This window comes from Lissotriton helveticus, chromosome 4_1 (assembly GCF_964261635.1).
Source record: "Lissotriton helveticus chromosome 4_1, aLisHel1.1, whole genome shotgun sequence".
NCBI classification, from domain to species: Eukaryota; Metazoa; Chordata; class Amphibia; order Caudata; family Salamandridae; genus Lissotriton; species Lissotriton helveticus.
In genome coordinates, this window is record NC_136063.1 from 245771544 (window position 1) to 245791459 (window position 19916).

At 45.0% G+C, this 19916-nt stretch overlaps 1 long non-coding RNA gene across 17 annotated transcripts in view; it reads right to left on the minus strand.

Moving 5' to 3' along the window:
- The window catches only part of LOC144828501 (uncharacterized), a 2902672-nt gene that overhangs the window by 1261315 nt on the left and 1621441 nt on the right, over window positions 1-19916 (minus strand). The window lies entirely within an intron of this gene.

Here is a 19916-nt window from a genome sequence, read left to right on the forward strand (position 1 = left end):
AGTACAATAAGAAATTATCTTTTAAATAACAAAAGATTCTTTGAGCAAAAAGCAACTGTGTAAGAAAATGTTCAAAACTTTCAAGATTTCCCTCATCAAATCTTCATCAACAAATGACCAAACAAGAATCATTCAAAGAGTGAAAAGGAAAGACAATACCTGAATATATATATATATATATATATTCACTGAAAAAACCATAGGTTATAGACCATATATAGTTAGGAATTAGCATTTAAAAAACCTTATTTTACTCACACAAAACCATTGAAATTCCATATATAGTTAGTTGCACTAACTATATATCGCGCACCCGCAATCCACTGCTGATGATGTCACATATTACATCATTCATGACATGGTCAGTGACATCACTGATGACATCACTGATGACATCTCAAATGACATCACTGATGACATCACTGATAACAACATCCAGTGATTTTATGTTTCTGTAAAGTTTAAATATGTCTTACATATTGAAGAATGAGTGGATGTATAAGTGTCTGGACGAAGGATTTAGTAGGTGCATGACTGACTGTATGAGTGAGTGATTAAATGTGTCTCACTGAGTGCATGGGTTAGTGACTAAACTGTCTTAATTTGTGCATCATTATGTCTGTTGTTCTGTAAACTGCTGCATGTGTTGATCAGTAGCTATATGAGTAACTATATGGGTTATTGATTGATTGTCCAAGTATTTGTATGGGAGACTGAGTGTGTGTGTGGCTGGCTGGGAGGTGTGTGACTCTGTGCAGATCAATGTGTACTTATATCAATGATTGTATAACAAGGTAAGTATGTGTTAGTATATGTTTGAAAATATAAGGTGCTCTATGTTTAACTGTATAGACAAGAAAATGGAAGTGTGATTGATTCTTTACAGGACTGACTAGGTGTGTGAGTAACTCCATGGATGAGTGGCAGAGTGTGAGTGTCTGTATAGGTGTATGAGTGCATATGATAGTGTTGTAAAGATGACTGATTGTATGTATGAATGATTGTATGGGTGAATGAGTGAATGTGTGTGTAGACGTAGGAATCAGTGAGTACATATGTAGTAACTAGTATTGGTGTGTCAATGGTTTCAAAAATTATACTCTGTATTTAACACTGGGTGAAACAGAGGTTATATTAAAATATGAGGAGATGCATTGTATTGTCACATGAATGATATCATCAGTGATGTGGTCATTGATGTCAAATGAGATGTCATCAGTGATGTCATCAGTGATGTCATTTGAGATGTCATCAGTGATGTCATCAGTGATGTCACTGACCATGTCATGAATGATGTAATATGTGACATCATCAGCAGTGGATTGCGGGTGCGCGATATATAGTTAGTGCAACTAACTATATATGGAATTTCAATGGTTTTGTGTGAGTAAAATAAGGTTTTTTAAATGCTAATTCCTAACTATATATGGTCTATAACCTATGGTTTTTTCAGTGAATTTTCAAGGTTTTGTAAATGCTAATTCCTAACTATATATGATCTATAACCTATGGTTTTTTCAGTGAATTTCAATGGTTTTTTAATAGCAAATATCATAAGCTGTCGAATGTCAAGTACGTGGTAAGTGAAAACATTTTCGTGTTTATGCACACTGATCTGCTTTGAATGGTGCCCCCCCCCCCTCATTTCTATTAGGAGTACTCTCTCTTTGCACATAGTGAAGGGTAGTTAACGCAGGCCTTTGCCCCCGTTGTAATACGTCGTGCCTGCTTCTCTCTCCATTTGATTGATTGTTATCCAAGTATTTACTGTTTTAGAATTGGTTCTCTTTGGTTCATTCTCTATTTACAAACAAACACAGAGTCGCAATACTCTGTTTAGTCTTTGCAGATAACGAAAAATCGTGTAAAAAAAAAAGAAAAGGAATCGAGCAAAATCAGTAGGCCACTAACGGGATCTCTTTTTGACCTCGCTAAAATAGAAACATTAGGAACAACCCCTCATGACAAATACAAAACTAGTGAAATGAACTGAACTCCACACAATGATGGCTGCAAAACAGCTCGGCTCCGCCATCCACCCCGCCCAAAATAACGATAAAGAGCGGCTGCCATGATTGGTTGCGGAATGGCCACGACGGAGCTACGAAATGGTACTGCTCTCATGCTAACCCCAGCTTCAGTCTGAAACATCCAGAAACACTGTAGACTACCAATTCGATCAGTTCCGGTAGCGCCCCAATGTAACCCGGTAGAGAAGAACTAGCCCTCCCCTCTTTGACTGATGGTTCTTGTTGCCTGTCCCTTCTGTTGTCATTTAACAGAACTATTTAGCCTGCTGAAAGGGGTTGTGTTCCGACCGCTGGTTGGTGGAGACATTTTGACTATATTCTGTACCTGCGTTGTCGCGTAATGCGTCATATGACGCGCCGCGTTAGCGCATCCGGAAGTCATCCGGGGCGCGCAGCGCGTAACGTAAGCATAACAAGTCATGTGACTTGTTAATAAAACTTTTCATTGGTTCATTTTACTTTTCTTATTCTAATGATGAAAGGCTTGGTCATATGACCTAAAAATTACGCTTTTTATTACTTCCGAACATTATTTTTTCTTAAATATATGTTATAATGTTCCAGGCTAATGTACTTTCCCGGAAAATTTGCAACTGTCCTGCAAGTAAAATATATTCTTTTTTCGAGAAAAAGAGCGTTTCTTCGTCCCATGACGGAGCCGTTGAGCAAAAGAGGGTCGACCTGCTGTCTTAGTCGCCGATACGCCTGAATATGAGATTCTTATCGATCACTTTATGTTGCAGGAATAGAAAACACAACAGCCCTTGACCATTTATCTTTACTGCGTTCCTTCGTATTATACCTTTTAACCTTCATGTAATTGGTCTGCTTTATTTCACTTGCCTTTTAATGATTCTAAAACAGTGACTATTATTAAAAACTTTACCAATGTATATACTACTACCATGTTTTCTTTTAAAAACCTTTATTGTGAAAATTTCATTATACAAATACGAGCCTATAACCACGTGGGCCGGCCACGGAGCAAACTGTAATCGTATATGATGAGTAGACATTTACACTGTAGAGGAACGTAACGGGCGGGCCATTAGGTTGCAAGAACTAAGGTGTCTAACAGTTACGGAATCGGTGGACGTACATTTTATAATTAAAATACGACAGGGCCAGTTACAATAAAATTATCTAGATATACATTTGCGGGCAAGTACCATGGGTGACGTTAATTCGAACTTTCAATAGTACAGTAATCAATAACACATCAGAACTTAATATCAATAGGGATGTCGAAATATTCAATCAATTCTCGTCCCCGCCCGCCATGTGCTTCAAAACTGCATACGTATCTCGTGATTTCAAGGTTCTGCAACCAGTACACAACAAGGAGTTACGAGTCCCATTTATTCCGGCGCCATTTTGGGCGAGGACGGGCAGGTCCAGGATATAGTCAAAATGTCTCTACCAACCATCGACTATGATGATGTTCATATGCTGTATTTATTAGAGTAACACTCATCTGTCCACATGAAATTAATTTGCCACAATCTAAACATGTCATTTTAATCTTTCCAAAGTTCTTCTAAATATTTGGGACCGTTTCCCTTGCCTCTGATGCTGTCAGTGCCACTTCTTTGATGAATGTACTAGCAGGTCAGGGGTTCTCCTCCAAATCTCTCTTTTGTGCAGCACTATAATTAATTGGTGCCACCTCTCCATATGACGATGCATGGTATAGTTACCATAACTATATTTTTTTTCGGTTCCTCTGGAGAGTTCATCGTGGCAGATGAAGCGTGTAACGTACCGGGCATTTACCTTTTTTTGCATGTACAGGAAAGGAAAAAAAAATCGAGCGTCCGAGTTCTAAGGTGTCCCAGGGCCATTTTAGTGGACCAGGCCCAAATCCAAAGAACAGGCCGCCATTTTGAGAGTCCTGTTGCAGCCGCCTGTCGCTGTAGCATCAAGAGCAGCCGAAACTCAGCTGAATGGCAACTGAAACGGTAAAGGGGCGCCCCACTACAGCACACCAGCCTCCACCTAGGAAGGCCCGTTCACGCCGCCTCCCCCCCCCCCTTCGGGCACCCCACGCCGTTATTCGGAGCAGTATTGTAGGATGGCCACACCAGTGCGGCAACTTGCTAGACATCACCTCGGTGGTAACCGAATCTCAACGCCTTGTGGTGTCTTCTATTCAGAAAACATTGTTATGCTGCCTTCGACCTATTCGCCGCAAGTGCGCACACAACTCAACTGCATAGCTTGCTAGACACCACCTCGGTGCCATCCGGATCTTGGAATCTCAGCGCCTTTTGGTGTCTTCTCTTCAGAAAATATTGTTGCGCTGCCTTTGGCCCCATTCGCACATCGGTCCGCTACTGACGCCATCTCACAGGCTAATGGGGCGCCCCACGCCGAGTTTCAGCATTGTAGGATGACCACACCAGTACAGCAACTTGCTAGACATCACCTCGGTGCCATCCGGATCTCGGCGCCCCACTGCAGATGAAGTGCCTCTCAACTATGAAACCACCACGGTGACATCCGGATCTTGGCGCGTTGTGCTGCCTTCCGCCTATTCGCACATCAGTCCGCTACTGACGCCATCTCACAGGCTAATGGGGCACCCCACGCCGAGTTTCAGCATTGTAGGATGACCACACCAGTACAGCAACTTGCTAGACATCACCTCGGTGCCATCCGGATCTCGGCGCCCCACTGCAGATGAAGTGCCTCTCAACTATGAAACCACCACGGTGACATCCGGATCTTGGCGCGTTGTGCTGCCTTCGGCCTATTCGCACATCGGTCCGCTACTGACGCCATCTCTCAGGCTAATGGGGCGCCCCACGCCGAGTTTCAGCATTGTAGGATGACCACACCAGTACAGCAACTTGCTAGACATCACCTCGGTGCCATCCGGATCTCGGCGCCCCACTGCAGATGAAGTGCCTCTCAACTATGAAACCACCATGGTGACATCCGGATCTTGGCGCGTTGTGCTGCCTTCGGCCTATTCGCACATCGGTCCGCTACTGACGCCATCTCACAGACTAATGGGGCGCCCCACGCCGAGTTTCAGCATTGTAGGATGACCACACCAGTGCACCTTACTAGACACCACCTCGGTGCCATCCGGATCTTGGCATCTCAGCGCCTTGTGGTGTCTTCTATTCAGAAAATATTCTTGCGCTACCTTTGCCCCATTCACACATCGGTCCGCTACTGACGCCATCTCACAGGCTAATAGGGCGCCCCACGCCGAGTTTCAGCATTGTAGGATGACCACACCAGTACAGCAACTTGCTAGACATCACCTCGGTGCCATCCGGATCTTGGCATCTCAACGCCTAGTGGTATCTTCCATACAGAAAATATTGTTGCGCTGCCTTTGGCCCCATTCGCACATCGGTCCGCAACTGACACCATCTCACAGGCCAACAGGGCGCCCCACGCCGACTTTTACCATTGTAGGATGGCCACACCAGTACAGCAACTTGCTAGACATCACCTCGGTGCCATCCGGATCTTGGCATCTCAGCGCCTTGTGGTGTCAGTCAGAAAATATTGTTGCGCTGCCTTTGGCCCCATTCGCACATCAGTCCGCTACTGACACCATCTCACAGGCCAACAGGGCGCCCCACGCCGACTTTTACCATTGTAGGATGGCCACACCAGTGCCACAACTTGCTAGACACCACCTCGGTGCCATCCGGATCTTGGCATCTCAGCGCCTTGTGGTGTCTTCTATTCCGAAAATATTGTTGCGCTGCCTTTGGCCCCATTCGCACATCGGTCCGCTACTACCGCCATCTCACAGGCCAACGGGGCGCCCCACGCCGACTTTCAACATTGTAGGATGGCCACACCAGTGCGGCAACTTACTAGACACCACCTCGGTGCCATCCGGATCTTGGCGCGTTGTGCTGCCTTCGGCCTATTCGCACATCGGTCCGCTACTGACGCAAACTCACAGGCCAACGGGGCGCCCCACGCCGACTTTCAGCATTGTAGGATGGCCACACCAGTGCTGCAACTTGCTGGACACCACCTCGGTGCCATCCGGATCTTGGCGCGTTGTATTGCCTTCGGCCTATTCGCACATCGGTCCGCTACTGACGCCGCCTCACGTGCCAACGTATTTTCTCCACATTTTATACCCTATGCCGCATAACAGGTCATGTGACTTGTTTATAAAACTTTTCATTGGTTCATTTTACTTTTGGTTTCCTAATGATGGAAGGCTTGATCATATGACCTAAAAACAACACTTTTCATTGGATGAAAACTTATTTTTTTTCCCAAACGATGAAAGCCCCACCTTGTTTCTGGATGTTTCAGACTGAAGCTGGCGTCAGCATGAGAGCACCACCATCTCGTAGCTCCGTCATGGTCATTCCGCGAGCAATCATGGCAGCCGCTCCCCACCAGAAGCCTACAGGAGTCGGGGGCCCCCAAAACTTTTGATGAATCCTCAAGGCGGAGGGGACGCTTTCGAGAATGGGGTCCAAGACCTAGCAGACAAGCGTCCGATTTCCAAGGTGTCCCAGGGCCATTTCAGTGGACCAGGCCCAAAAAGGAAACAGCCTGCCGCCATTTTGAGAGTCCTGTGACAGCCGCCTATCGCTGCACCGCAAGAGTGGGCGCAACTCAGCTGAATTGCGGCTTTTGACACAGTGGACCAAAAAAGGACGGGATGGCAACTGAAACGGTAAAGGGGCACCCCACTACAACAGATGACACTCCACCTGGAGAGGCCCGTTCACGCCGCCTCCCCCGGGGCGCCCCACGCCGTTATTCGGAGCAGCATTGTAGGATACCAAAACCAGTGCGGCAACTTACTGGACATCACCTTGGTGCCATCGTTCTGCTGCCTTGGAACTATTCGCACAACAGTTTGCTACTGATGACCCACCCCCCGCGACGCCCCACGCCGGAAATCTGGACGTTGTGCTGCGTTGGGACTATTCGCACAGCCGACCGCTACTTCGTTGTTTTTCCCTAAAAATGTTTATATGTTATTACTATTTTTGTTTTCTTGTATATATTTATAAGTTATTAAAGTTTTATAATCTTACTACTTTGTCGGAGTGCTATATATTTTTTAATGTGACACATAATTGTAAAAACTTTGATGTACAAAGAGTCATCCCTGGAATCTTCCGCTTCAGGCTCGGTCCCCTCCCCAATCACAATACAGGATGGTTTTCAGATAATAGGAACGCGTCTGCTGTGACGGATCTCATCGAGTGTGGGCCTTGATCTACTATAACTCCTTTGAAGAGGGGTGATTCTTTACAGCTGGGGCCATAAACTACATCTGCAGGGCTAGCTGATACCCTAGGACCGGCCTGGACAATCGGACACAGAGGAAAAGGAGTGTCAGAGGGTGCGGTAGTGAATAGGGCAAAAGGGAGGTGTCGGGCGGGCACAGGGTGTGATTCTCAGGGAAGAGCAGCGCAGATGGGGGGAGGTTTATTACCCATGCATAAGACAGAGAGCGGGGGTGACCACTGCCTGGGGGAGATGCTTGCGAGGGTGGGGAGCAATGCTAAGGATCGACAGCGTGCACAGAGTGGGTCTGGTCAAGGCATCTAAAATGGCTGCCGTGCACGACAAAAGTGTGGCATTTGAAAAAAGACAAGATGGCGCAGACAATGTTTTTCAACACTTCCTGATTTCCTTCGAATCGAACGTTAACAGACGTTGGGGCATATTACCAAAGTTAAGCGATATTTATCCCTAACGATGCTTAGCAACGATTTTTTTACCGCTAAGCATCGTCAGAAATTATCGCAGATAAACCTTGCTATTATCAAGGTTTATCGCAAATACGATAAAAAACGACCGCAATGCATTAATATCTCTGAAAACTCAGCGATATTCATGCATTACCGAGCTAATGCTCTTAGCCATGTTATCCACCTCCCATTGGATAACATGGCTAAGAACTGCTCAGGGCAGGTGCTAGCTTTTGGAGATATTCGCGCTTATCTCGAATATTTCCAAAAGTTGATAATAGGAGATAGCGATGTTAGCGACTGTTTCCAGTCGCTAACATCTTGGCATGCCCACTTTGCATGTCATTAGTGATAAATATCACTCACATGCAAAGTGGGGCCCAAGATGGTCGCTATCTCCTACTAGCCGTCGCTAACTGGTGTTAGCAGCAGCTAGGTAATACAGATATAATTTTATCTCCGCGAAGCGGAGCGCTGTTACAGATATATATCTTTTTTTGAACGTTAATTTCTCAAAATCCACTGAAGCACATATATTGAGACCTAGTAAAGGCACATCGAGCTACCAGTCCCTACAATTTTGCCAAGTTTCGTGCAAATCCATTCAGCCGTTCGATTATTATTATTATTTTTTTTTTGCCCCGCGGGGCCCTTTTAAAACCTCCACATCAAACCTAAGAGGTCAAGGAGGATCTACTATGCCCCCTTATGGTCATTTGCCCCTTCGCTTTGGCCTCCTCTTGTCTCTCGATCCTACCGAGAGACAAGATGGCGGCCGCTACGGACTGTTTGCAATGTTTACAGACGCCGGAGAACCAATCAGCTTCGCAAACCTCCGTTACGCGAAGCGGAGCGCTGTTACAGATATATATCTTTTTTTGAACGTTAATTTCTCAAAATCCACTGGAGCACATATATTGAGACCTAGCAAAGGCACATCAGGCTACCAGTCCCTAATATTTTACCAAGTTTCGTGCAAATCCATTCAGCCGTTCGATTATTATTATTATTTTTTTTTTTTGCCCCGCGGGACCCTTTTAAAACCTCCACATCAAACCTAGGGGGTCAGCGAGGATCTACTATGCCCCCTTATGGTCATTTGCCCCTTCGCTTTGGCCTCCTCTTGTCTCTCGATCCTACCGAGAGACAAGATGGCGGCCGCTACGGACTGTTTGGAATGTTCACAGACGCCGGAGAACCAATCAGCTTCGCTTCACAAAGCTCCGTAACGCGTAAAGTCCGCGAACCGGAGCGCTGCCCGGTCCGCTGTTACAGATATATATCTTTTTTTGAACGTTAATTTCTCAAAATCCACTGAAGCACATATATTGAGACCTAGCAAAGGCACATCGGGCTACCAGTCCCTACAATTTTGCCAAGTTTTGTGCAAATCCATTCAGCCGTTCGGGCTAAAAGTGAGGCCAACCGCCCTATGGAAAACTCAATGTTAAAAACACGTTTTGGGACCCCCCTTTTTTCTCGGCCCCCCCTTGACAAACCCCCCCCCCAAATTTTTAAGGGCTGCTCAGAAACAAATGTGCCATTTTCCTGAAAATTTCAGCCAATTCCGTCCACAAACGCCAAAGTTATTAGACATAGAATTTTCAAAAATCCCATAGAGAAAAAATCCTAACTATATATACCTACTGGCGACCGCCAGTAGGTAATATATATAAATATATATATATATTACCTACTGGCGGTCGCCAGTAGGTATATATAGTTAGGATTTTTTCTCTATGGGTTTTTTGAAAATTCTATGTCTAATAACTTTGGCGTTTGTGGACGGAATCGGCTGAAATTTTCAGGAAAATGGCACATTTTGTTTCTGAGCAGCCCTTGAAAATTTGGGGGGGGTTCGTCCAGTGGGGGCCGAGAAAAAAGGGGGGTCCCAAAACGTGTTTTTAACATTGAGTTTTCCATAGGGCGGTTGGCCTCACTTTTAGCCCGAACGGCTGAATGGATTTGCACGAAACTTGGCAAAATTGTAGGGACTGGTAGCCCGATGTGCCTTTTGTAGGTCTCAATATATGTGCTCCAGTGAATTTTGAGAAATTAACATTTAAAAAAAGATATATATCTGTAACAGCGGACCGGTTAGCGCTCTGGTTCGCGGACTTTTCGCGCAACGGAGCTTTGTGAAGCGAAGCTGATTGGTTCTCCGGCGTCTGTCAACATTCCAAACAGTCCGTAGCGGCCGCCATCTTGTCTCTCGGTAGGATCGAGAGACAAGAGGAGGTCAAAACAAAGGGGGAAATAACTATAAGGGGGCATAGTAGATCCTCGCTGACCCCCTAGGTTTGATGTGGAGGTTTTAAAAGGGCCCCGCGGGGCAAAAAAAAATAATAAAAATAATAATTGAACGGCTGAATGGATTTGCACGAAACTTGGCAAAATATTAGGGACTGGTAGCCCGATGTGCCTTTGCTAGGTCTCAATATATGTGCTCCAGTGGATTTTGAGAAATTAACGTTCAAAAAAAGATATATATCTGTAACAGCGCTCCGCTTCGCGTAACGGAGGTTTGCGAAGCTGATTGGTCATTCTGTCACTGGGCTATAGTTGGGCTACATCTGGCTGATATTTGGGCTACATTTGTTTTTTTGTGTGTCTGGCGGCCATCTTTGGGCTACATTGGGCTACATTGGGCTTCATTGGGCTACATTCGGCTAATTAGCAAATAGCTCATCGCAAACTAGGAATGGTAAAGAATCGCTATTTATTCCTTAAAGTTCGCTATTTAGGAAATGCAAATAACTTTTATGATACATATGGCGGTTCATCTCTAACAAGATAAGAAGCATAGGGATAGATTTATGATGACTGGCGCATCACCAGGGATGTGTTAGTCATTCTGTGCCGCTGTTCCGTCACCTATGGTGTGCTGCATTTACAATGCGGCGCATCATGGGGCAAAAACAGCACAGATGCGTGATGTATCTGTGCCGTAAAGGTGGCGCATTGCTGGAGTTGTATCGCAAGTGTGATGAAGCTCCAGCAAGGGTCGGGGGTGCCCCTGTCGCAGGGTTTCTGTTCTCACACAGAACTGTGGACAGAGGATTGGAACCTCGGCGAATTAGGGTGTCCCAAAACTCACGTTAGTAATCAAAAACTATTTAGCAAGCTAGGTACAGTGTCACATTGGATATAACAAACTCTCAATGTTTAGACAATCCAGAATATGAACTTATAGTACCTCAGGATACGTGGAACTCATGAACAGTCGGTCGTTATATATTTCTTAGAAACCAGAACATGGAGTTAAGAAGAACACATGTGTATTTGAAATGTTTATTTACTAATGCCGTCTTCTCAGGCGTAGTACCTTAGATAATAAAAGTACACATATTATCAGTAGCAAAATTACCAGCATAGTTACTAGTACATAAAAAGTGAATGGTGATAGTATGTTAACATGCTGTAAATGAATAAGAGTTAGCAACACTTATAAGCAGCCGCGGGCCGTGGAGGGAGTTACGGTGAGGCAGGGAGGCGGGGAGGGGGAGAAGCAGGGTGGAGAATACAAGTACACATATTATCAGTAGCAAAATTACCAGCATAGTTACTAGTACATAAAAAGCGAATGGTGACAGTATGTTAACATGCTGTAAATGAATAAGAGTTAGCAACACTTATAAGCAGCCGCGGGCCGTGGAGGGAGTTACGGTGGGGCAGGGAGGCGGGGAGGGGGAGGGGCAAGGTAGAGAGGGCTCCACCCTGCTTCTCCCCCTCCCCGCCTCCCTGCCCCATCGTAACTCCCTCCACGGCCCGCGGCTGCTTATATCTCACCCTCCCTAATACACATATTATATTATTTGCTAAGAAGGTCTCTTTGTGTTGGTTTAGGGCGTGTCCATACTTTAGTGTCTTAGATTTGAAGGAATCACATCAGCATACACCAGCTCTCTCTTCATGTGAACCGCATCAACTGTTGTGTATGTGTGTTCGGCAAAGCAATATAAAACCCGCCTCATGCCCAGAATTGGCAGAAGTTGCACTTATGTTATGAGTATGAAGTCGTGGAGATCAGACCTCATAACAATTCTGTATCGTGTTGTTCTTGAAACTTTAGCACTCGCTGTACAGATATAGTTTAACAAGTAAAGCAGATAGTAGACCAATAACATATTATTCTCATGTAAACCACGATGAACTACTAGGTGGAAAGCTAAAGCAACAACTAAGTGTCGTGTGCAGAAGTTGCAAAAAAGGAAAAATGGCGTTTAAACCGGTAATGAGCCCATGCTAACTTAACACGGTGTAAAGATATCCAGGACCTAGATGACACCTCCTCATGATCCGGAAACGAACTGAATAAGATAATAGAAGTGCCATCTCATGAGAGCAGATTGCAAGTTTATATGTGGACGGTCCGCAAGGTAAAGCATTAAAACTAGGAAAATTCAATGCTAAAGAAAAATAAAACAGCCAAGTACTTTATCGAGTCTTAAGCCAATAGGCAAGGTAAATAATAAAAACTTGACAAATAAGTCAATGAATTGTCAATGAAATGCTAGTACTCAGCATATCAAACATGAAAAAGGTCTATGACATAACTGTGTATGCAAAATAAGCTGCAACAGCCTCCAATAGGAAGTCACCGTCTTCATCCGAAAACAGTTCAGCCATCCAATTTAAAAGCGGAAAAGAACATACGGGCTCTCCCAGCACCGGATCCTCTATCACCATCAGAGGACAGCTCGGTGGGTTTTCAAGAAAGCTGTGTTCCAAGAAAGACTGTGCTGCCGCCAGTAAATTCCAGGGACCAAGTAGTCCATGCATCAATGCCACAGCCATAATCCTTTCGCCAGGACAAATCAACTCGTGAGTAATGATAGGAGTCATCAGCTGATTAAAGTCGACGTCAGGAGAAACCGGTCCGCAGAGACACAAATCAATGGCCCAATCGAAATCACAGGTCAGGCAGTGAAATACAGGCTGGACACAGGTGAAGTAGGAGAACCGAAAAGATAATCCATATGCCGTGCTTAATATCGCCAACGGCATTGTGCCATAATATTCTAGCATGCGATTGCGGAACAGTGTCAGCAGCTGCAGGGTCGGAGGTTGCATAGGAGGGACATCCATATTTAAAAATGTAAAAAAGCACAAGAGCGTCCGCTGGTAATGCAAGTAAAAATGCAATCCACGAACCAGAGTGGAGAAAATGGAATGAAAGGGAGCAGGGATGACTCCAAAGATTTTCTCAAATGAAGTCACGAGACCACTGGTAACAACTTTAAAAAAGTGTGCCAGGGATTTTGTGGAGGATGCGTTAAAGATAGTCGGAAACATGTTGCTGAAATTGAAAGGCAAACCTGTGTACGGGTGTTCGCTATGTGAAGTACGAAAGTTTCACGGGCCGAACTCAAGGCCACCTCTCTCTGAGACAAAAGAGCTCTTATTCTTGTCATGCCGTTGAAACGTGTCCCAAGGTTGGTATTTGTGGCCAGATTGAAAACTCCCTATGTTCATGTGTGGGAGGAAATAGAACATTTCTGCAGCAAATAACCCGTTCACTTACTGTTACGATAAAAGGAATACTTTTTAATTAACTCAGAACAATCTTCATTATTGAGCATCAAATAACTACCATTTTCCAACAACTTGAACGTGGGGATGATAGCAGGAACTGGCGTGCCTTGCAACACGCAAGCCATATTTGGTCGGTGTTTGTTGCATGAATCGTGTAACTGTATGTGCCTACACATTAGTGAATGATCTGGCGTCTCAGTGCATTCCTCTCCATTCAGATAAACTTCTTGATCATCTTTGAAACATCTGTATGTGTATGGAAGCGACCAGACCTCATGAACAAAAGCACTACCTAAAGGTTCATAAAGACCTATTGGTATATATTTCATACAATTTGAAAACGTATATAAAGCAAAAGGCAGCGTTATTAAACCGTGGATAAGGCATGTTGCCAAAAAACCCGCAATCCTCTGCTGATGATGTCACTGAGCATGTCATGAATGATGTAATATGTGACATCATCAGTAGTGGATTATGGGTAATAGTATCTCTAGTTTACTCCCCTATAGCTGTCTTTCTTTTAACATAAGTGTGTGTTTCCTTCCCTTATACTTACTGTTTTTGGTTCGCTTCCAGTTCGCGTACCAGCGAGCGAACTAGGAAGCGAACTAAGAGAAATAGAGGTTGGCACAGTTCCAAATATTGTACCAATTTTTTAATAACGGGGAGGTAGTTCTGAAAAGAACTTTTTTTTTTTTTTTTCTGAACATTTTTTTACTGTTTTTGAATTTTTCGGAACAGTTTTATATTTTTTTGGGTTTTTATTGGAGGGGGCAATGAAAACGATTCATTGTAAAGGGCTCAACAGGAGCAACAAAACAAAAAAAAGAAGTATTTATTATTTTGGGCGTTTCGGACAAACTTGCATATGATAGTCAATAGCTCTGTTGATCAGAGTGATGCTTCTTTCTCCGTAGGAAATGAATCCATCGCAAAATACGCAGGTGTGTTTTACTTCACCAAATCTCATTTGTATATTTGGCACCATCTCCCTGCCCTCTGGTCCCGTTACTTCCGGTACAACAGATCTTCTGGCCATAATAGGGAGATTATCTAGGTCGTTCCGAAACTGTGCAGCACTGTAGTTGTTAGGATGCCACCTAGTCATATGGCGATGCATTGTGTAGTTTCCGAAACTGTATTTTTTGTCGGTCCCTCTGGACAGTCTATCTTGACATATAAGGCAAGTTACGTATCTTGCATTTACTTTTTTCTGACCTTTGGGAATTTTAAAAAATTGCCAAATGAAGTTTTCTTTCCGGTGAGACGTCTTGGGCTGCTCAGGCAAAAACTGCCTCTCTTCGTGCTCGTCCTCCTGTTCCTCTTCTTCTTCTTCTTGTTGAATTACAACTTGAGCAGGTGGTCCACTCTTCCTTGGATGTGGTGGAGGTGGTGGGGAAGCACCAGCTGAAGCTACTAAAGAAGCCATTGCTCAGTGATCACAAAGGGTCTTTCTCTCACAATGATGAAAGTCAGAGTGAGGAAAGAAGGAGGGATTTTCATCATTTGGGAAAAACAAGAGTTCTCAACCAATCAAAAGTGTTCATTTTAGATTATATGACCTAGTCTTACATCATTAGGAAACCAAAAGTGAAATGAACCAATGAAAAGTGTTATTACCAAGTCACATGACTTGCTGTGTTTACGTTAAGCGCTTTGCAGGGCCTCCCGGTTTGCTTCCAGAAACCTGCGCTTTGGCACTCGCTTCGCGTACCAGTTTGCTAACGTAGCACGTCATATGACGTATCAAGCGACAACGTGGAACGTCATGCGGACGGGAGGCGTCACGATGTTGTTTTCTAACGCGGCACTTGCGGTAAAGAAACGTTTACCGGCTCGCGGTCTATTTCGCGGCATCAAGGTCAGCTAACGGGAAGCTTCCCGATTCGCGAAGCGGGAACGAAGAAAAAAAAATATTTAAAAAAAAAATTATTCATAAACATATAAAATATATTTTTGGATTTAAAGAAGAATACATTTTACAGCTACAGATATTAGCTGTTAAAAAACCAATGAAATTCACAGAAAAAACCATAGGTTATAGACCATATATAGTTAGGAATTAGCATTTACAAAACCTTGAAAATTCACTGAAAAAACCATAGGTTATAGACCATATATAGTTAGGAAATAGCATTTAGAAAACCTTATTTTACTCACACAAAACCATTGAAATTCCATATATAGTTAGTTGCACTAACTATATATCGCGCACCTGCAATCCACTGCTGATGATGTCACATATTACATCATTCATGACATGGTCAGTGACATCACTGATGACATCACTGATGACATCTCAAATGACATCACTGATGACATCACTGATGACAACATCCAGTGACTGTATGCTTCTGTAAAGTTAAAATATGTCTTACATATTGAAGAATGAGTGGATGTATAAGTGTCTGGATGAAGGATTTAGTAGGTGCATGACTGACTGTATAAGTGAGTGATTAAATGTGTCTCACTGAGTGCATGGGTTAGTGACTAAACTGTTTTAAATTGTGCATCATTGTGTCTGTTGTTTTGTAATCTGATGCATGTGTTGATCATTAGCTATATGACTAACTATATGGGTTATTGATTAGTTGCCCAAGTATTTGTATGGGAGACTGAGTGTGTGTGTGGGTGTCTGGGAGGTGTATGACTCTGTGCATAGATGTGTGAGCAGTTGATTCACTAGATGTATGGGTTCAAAAGTGCATGTGGAAACATCTGTATGGGCGGTTGACTGTGTGCATGAGTGTATTGGTGAGTGAATGGATATCTCAGTGCTACATGTCAAAGTAAGTACATATGTAAAACACAGTACATGTGATAGTTGACATATATAAATAACTGTGCATAAGAGCCAGTGAATGTGTGAGTGGCTGTATGGATTATTGTGAACTTGTATCAGGGATTGTATAACAGAGTAAATATGTGTTATTATATGTTCCAATAAGTAAGGTGTGTATAACTATATAGTTGAGGAAATCGAGGTGTGATTGATTCTTTGCAAGACTGACTAGGTGTGTGAGTAACTCCATGGATGAGTGACAGTCTGTGAGTGTCTGTTTACACTGAGTGTATCTAAGGTTATATTAGAGTCTGAAGAGGTTCATTGTATCATCACATGAATGATGTCATCAGTGATGTGATCAGTAATGTCAAATGAGATGTCATCAGTGATGTCATCAGTGATGTCATTTGAGATGTCATCAGTGATGTCATCAGTGATGTCACTGACCATGTCATGAATGATGTAATATGTGACATCATCAGCAGTGGATTGCAGGTGCGCGATATATAGTTAGTGCAACTAACTATATATGGAATTTCAATGGTTTTGTGTGAGTAAAATAAGGTTTTCTAAATGCTATTTCCTAACTATATATGGTCTATAACCTATGGTTTTTTCAGTGAATTTTCAAGGTTTTGTAAATGCTAATTCCTAACTATATATGGTCTATAACCTATGGTTTTTTCTGTGAATATATATATATATATATATATATATATATATATATATATATATATATATATATCTATATGCCACAAAACTTTCTCTGAAAAGACGAAGCAGGAACCCGGAGGGGAACAGGTCAAACAGGTTTCTTGAGTTAAAAACAGATCCAGCTGCGGCGAATGCATTTCGGCATTTCCGCCTTCCTCAGCGCCCAACACTGGATACAGTCATCAATGTAAGTCCTTTCCTGCTTGTTAAAATAACTGACATCGGGCCGCTCCTCCCCTTAGCAATGTAGCACACCTGTTGTAAGTCCTCGCAATATCCAGCACTACAACTCCCAGGATGCTTTATGTTGAAACACCTCGGGTCGGTGAAAATGTGGGGAGTGTTGAATGGCAATTCATGCTGAGGAACTCGATGTTGGCAGGACAAGATGACCACCTTTACTGTCCTCCGCTCAAACTGCCCATTATCGAGTCCCCTCATACTGCAACAGCCCCATCTCTAAGAAGTCAAAATAAGCAGGGGCTGAAGTGCCGAGGCATCATGCGCAAGACGAGGTACAATACCTCACTGCTCGAGACCCTCTAGAAACGTGGCGGGAACCGGCTGATTCCCTCTTCGGAAAAGCATCGGTGCTGTGAAGCGTTTTGGCCACTGTTGCGCCGTAACCCTTTGGCGTTGCAGGGGCTCCTGAACTGTGCCTCTGGCCGGCACAGAAAATATGCCACAAAACTTCCTCTGAAAAGACGAAGCAGGAACCCGGAGGGGAACAGGTCAAACAGGTTTATTGAGATAAAAACAGATACAGTTGCGGCGAATGCATTTCGGCATTTCCGCCTTCCTCAGCGCCCAACACCGGACACACTCATCAATGTAAGTTCTTTCCTGCTTGTTAAAATAACTGACATCGGGCCGCTCCTCCCCTTAGCAATGTAGCACACCTGTTGTAAGTCCTCGCAATATCCAGCACTACAACTCCCAGGATGTTTTATGTTGAAACACCTCGGGTCGGTGAAAATGTGGGGAGTGTTGAATGGCAATTCATGCTGCGGAACTCGATGTTGGCAGGACAAGATGACCACCTTTACTGTCCTCCGCTCAAACTGCCCGTTATCGAGTTGCCTCCATACTGCAAAAGCCCCATCTCCAAGAAGTCAAAATAAGCAGGGGCTGAAGTGCCGAGGCATCATGCCCATGACGAGGTACAATACCTCACTGCTCGAGAACCTCTGTAAACGTGGTGGGTACCGGCTGATTCCCTCTTCGGAAAAGCATCGGCGCTGTGAAGCGTTTTGGCCAGTGTTGCACCTTAACCCTTTGGCGTTGCAGGGGCTCCTGAACTGTGCCTCTTGCCTGCACAGAAAATATGCCACAAAACTTCCTCTGAAAAGACGAAGCAGAAAGCCTGAGCTGAACAGATTGGGAGGGTGGTGCAGCCAATGAGCTACCATTTTCTGCTGAGCTATCTTAATAGCCCAATGTAGCCTAGTCTTTAAATTGGGTCATGCTGGGCTCTGTGTCACCATTTTAGGTTCAGGTGACCTGGTGGGGAGCAAGAAGGTATTTTTCCAGCACTTGCGGTTGTGGTATAGCTGTGTAAATCTTTATAGTGCTAGTGTGTCACTTACTAAACTATGACTGAGGCAGATAGGAAGGTGGGGGAGGCAATGTGGCTTCTGTGAGAGGCCAGAAGCACCTGATTCATGGTCAGTAGGGAAGCCGCAGGGAGTGTGGCCTGCCAGGCGTTGCCTGCTCGTCACCGTTGAAGTGGAGGGCAGCTGCGGCGGCGTTACCCCCAGCATAGAGAAGGGTGAGGGGGCCACTCTAAGGCCAGGAGAGTGGCCGCTCATGTTGTTAGTAGGCTCCAAGTGAGGGACCCTGGAGTGGGCCAGGCTGCTATGCCTGAACCCGACTTGGCGGTTCCTTGGGTGAGGTGTCTTGCACCAAGGAGGCGGGTCTGAGGTCCGGGATCGTGCACGAGCGATGTGGCCTGCATACACCAGCATGTGAGGAGAACAGCCCCCATGCTTCAATTTCAAAAGGGGGAGGGGCAGAAGAGGGGCCATAATTACACATGGGGGAATGTTAGGCCCGGGGGGATGGTATTGAGGACCGGCAGAAGGCGGAGAAGGGTGTTGACGAGGCACAGACCCATAGAGGGGGAATAAGTGGGAGGAGGATAAGGAAACGGTACAGTTTTCCAGTGCCTGGCAGGGAGAGTGCAGGGGCCAGCATGGCAAGGCTGTATGGGGAGGCCACTAAAAAGGCAGGGTTAACATTGAGTGATCGAGGGGAGGGGGCAGGGATATGGTGGTGCAGCTGGGTGTATACATGTGGAGGGGATGGGGCTGCAGGGGGTACCAGGAGGCCACTGCGACAGGGGGAGGTGGGAACTTTTGTGGTAGTTTGGGGGGGGAGAGGTGCTCAGGAGGGGTTAGAAGCCCCTCAGGCTGGCAAAGCCTGTGCGAGCAGCACTGGGGTGGGTAGGAGCTTCACACCAGCTATAGTGGCAGCTGTTCTGGAATAGAGTGGGGAAGTAAGATGAAAGGGAGGAGGTTGGACTTGAAGAAAGGGTCTGCGAGTTTAACAGGCTGCATGAATGGGGTTGCGGTGGATTGGGAGCTGGGACTGGATATGTCAATGGCAGTAGGTTATTCACATCTTTGAGGGGCTTTGGGGTTAAAATGGGGTCACAGTGATATGAGCAGGAGCACAGCACACCAGACCTGTCATCTTTATTTCAGGTATGGAGCAACACACATATCTGGACTCAGTAGAGCTGGGTGCAGCTCATGAGCACTGAGGGGGAGAGACGGTTGGGTCTCTTGAGGTTCGCCTGACATTTGTAAAGGAATCTCTACGAGGCAGACACAAGAAGGTCGAACGCAACCTCATCAACTCCTCCGGCTAGAGGGTCTAGAACGCCCTCCAGTGAGTGCAGCATGGTGGACTGTCAAGTAGTTTCGGTGGAGCAGCAAGGTGGGATTAATGTGTCCCCCCGGTGCTGCACATCCGCCAACCACTTACATACCAGTAGCGGTTTATAGGCAGTATATGGGTGTGGGCCCCAGTGAGGGCGATGAGATGGACCCGCTAGGAGTCCCTGTGCTGGACTATGATTTTGAAATTCTGAAGAAAAGGGAGGTGTGGGATCGGGAGCCAGAAAGTGACAGGAAGAGGGGTGCAACTAACAAAATT